Source organism: Neodiprion lecontei, chromosome 6 (assembly GCF_021901455.1).
Source record: "Neodiprion lecontei isolate iyNeoLeco1 chromosome 6, iyNeoLeco1.1, whole genome shotgun sequence".
Taxonomy (NCBI): Eukaryota; Metazoa; Arthropoda; class Insecta; order Hymenoptera; family Diprionidae; genus Neodiprion; species Neodiprion lecontei.
This window is the reverse complement of record NC_060265.1, coordinates 27093683-27097013: the sequence shown is the minus strand read 5'-3', so window position 1 is coordinate 27097013 and position 3331 is coordinate 27093683.

Genomic DNA, 3331 nt, shown 5'->3' with positions numbered 1-3331 from the left:
CGCCCTGTGTTTTTTTTATATATAAATATATATATATATAATATAATTAAAGAAAAGATTAATAAATTATAATAAATGAGAATGATCGATAATTATATATATAATATATATATAGAATAATGATTATTGTACAACAGCCATCTCTTTCCTAAAGAGGCCTTTTCTACTGAATTTTTATCCAAACTGAAAATTCAAGAAACACTTTATAACGTGAAAGAAAGCCAGCAAACGATTTGAATGACCAAAAATCGCGTTGGGATTTATTGAATGCAAGTCGCAAAAATGGTTTTGCAAAGTTACATTCAAAACAAAATATCGCACGTTGATAAGACCGCTTTAGCGAAAGATAAATCTTTGCAAATAAGTTTCGCGATTCATTACATTGTTAGCCTTACGCTAGATGCCTGCTGTTTTAACGTATTTAAAACAAGACCTAAATTTAGTTCGGTAAACTATTTTTCAATTTTATCTACTCATTTCATTAATCGAAGCTCACTCATCACTATTTTAAAAACTATCCAGGACGTGAGGTATCCGTTAGACATCTTTATCAAACGATAATTATTATTCCATAATTTAACGGACAATTACTTGAGAAAATAGAAGGTTATTGTATTGAACAAAGTTTACCGAATAGAACTATGTCTTCAACTTAATGACTGCTTGGGAAGGAATATTATTATTATTACGAAGTAAACAATTATACAATAAATGCAAAAAATTACACTATTGAGGCATATCACATTTATTTATATACTATGCATATGTATTGTACGGATACATGTACATAAGTATCAATAAGCATCTATTTATTTATGCGTGTTATACAAATAATATACGAGCAGTGAGCACACATAGGTACGTGTAAGCGTTGCTTAACACTTTACATTTATCAGTTTGATCGAAATGTCATTTTCGCAAGTATCCTATTAATTGTCATTATTCTAATATTTTCCCGATATGCTTTGTTTGATTAATTTTGTGAAAATCAACGTTTTTACTAACAATTATAAGGGGCAATATTTTACTATTTAATTTGTAAAATCTTGAGAGAGATCTGCTTACCATAACTAGAGCTGTATTAAAATGGTCAGTTCTCTGCCTTTTTAGAACTTTCCCCAAGACCCCCATCAAACCCTTGCTAAATTGTGCTAGGCATAATTGGTTTGAGAATTTGATTAATTAACTAAACAAATGTAGGTATGTCATAGTCAGATGATCAGCAGCTCGTTGGTTACTCGTTAAATAATCACAGCCATCAATAATTACGTATCTCATTGCGGCAATACAGCAGTCTTTTTCAGCGTAACGCGCAAAAATTGTGTTGCAGTGAAACATGTTGCATGACTTGAACGCGTTGTTTGAATTATTGTAGGATTTGAGAGCAAATTTCTATAACTTGTCTGACAGTATGTTTGTAATATTTAGCCTTGATGCAAGATTTTTTTTACTTATGAATCTGTGATGAACGAGAACTCGTTTTTTTCTTTCAAAAACCTGTTTTATCGTATATGCATCTGTATTTTGTGCCTCTTTATTCATTTCACCATCAAGAGCAGAATGCTCGGGTCGCAAAAACATGCCTAAATAATTATCTTGATATTATAGTACGACGTTTTTTGAATAATACATATACTGTCACTGACGGAAAATGATTTTTATAACGAGTAACGACTGGCAGCAATTATGATTGTGAGCTGCGACTTATAAGTGAATAATAAGTATAACAATACTCAACAATGTGAATGCTTCTAATAAATCATTGTTGAAAAAACATTTGACTAAAAATTGAGTTTCACAGAATCCTTTTAGCGTCAGTATTTCGAACTTTGCTAATAACTTTCATGTTAAATATTTTTTTAATTTCAAAGATTAACACTTTTCTGCCAGTCTGATAAACTTTGGTAGATGGTAAGTTTCGCAGAGTATTCCGCTAAATTATAATACCAAGTATGTAATCTCCTTTTATTCTGAAAATGTAATTCCAAGTATCATGTCCAACTGGATATATCTATATTTGTACTTGTTCAATAGCATGAAAGAGAGCACTAATGAGCTTTCTCGGAATTATGGTATGTAAGCCATTCCGTGTTTATTGGGAAACAAACGGGCAATTTCATAAGCTGGCATGTAACACGATTCTCAAGTCTCGTATCTTAGGCTGTGTAAGGTAGAGCCTGGTACGCTTTATTCGTTGATGTTCAGTTGCGTAGCAACTTAAATAGTCGATTGTGAATCTGCTCTGTTAAGATGCATCCCACATGGTTGAAATATGTTGTATTACTATGTATGTATGTACGTGTATGCCTTGTGGCCGACGAATGCAACGCCCTACTACGATATTTTTATGTTATCAAGAGCAGACTCTAGCTCATCGCGTCAATGGGATTGATGACACAGCGAGGGCAGACCAGGGACATCCGGAAATTAACGCCATTATCTCATATACCATAAAATTATTATTATACAAGTTATCGCTCATTCGTTGACGCGAACACCAATTCTCCCGTACACATTTCTTCCTGGATATTTTCTAAAAATTTAGAATACACTTCTGGTAAAGATATTCTTTTATGTTATAAATATTTTTTCTATAATCATCGTCATGAAATTCGTCGGAATGTTTGCAACGAAATATAATTTGTCAATTGAAAAATGTACAGAGAAACAAAAAAAAATATCAACCCGAAAATATTCTCGAGCTTGCCAGTTCGTCTGTGATAATTTTCTGGTTGACCTTGAAAAAAGAAAAAACTTAAAGTAAACTTAAAGTTCGTGGAATACGCAAAAATTCAAGAATTCAATTTCACATTGCTTAATTGCGCGAAACAAACAGGTAAGCAATTATTATCTGCCAATGAGTGCTGCAAAAAACTGCAAAAGGTCTCGATACTAATTGGTAAAATTTTCCTCGTATAGTTAATATACGCAAATTACCGTTCTTGGAACAGCGATACTTTAATGAAAACGAAACCTCGTTCACCTTCACATCAACATGAGATATCTTCGTTTAGATTTGTAAATTATTATCGAAAAATATTTCCCAATTAATATTAAGATTGCCGCGCGTGTTGCTACAAAATTAAGAATTTTTCTATTTAAACCTTGCTGATATTAGCAACTGAACTTTTTTATGTGCAGGCAGTTACCCTTTCGGATACTTATAAGTTGCGACCTCAATTCCGATGTGTTTCAAAAATTCATTAATCAAATCATGCAATTCGAAACTACGTATCGTAGAGAGAAAAAAATAAAACCAGTATGTATCTGTCTCTCACCAGTTTAATAATGAACAACTGGTCTTCACGAGTTTTATACCGCCGAAGGCTAG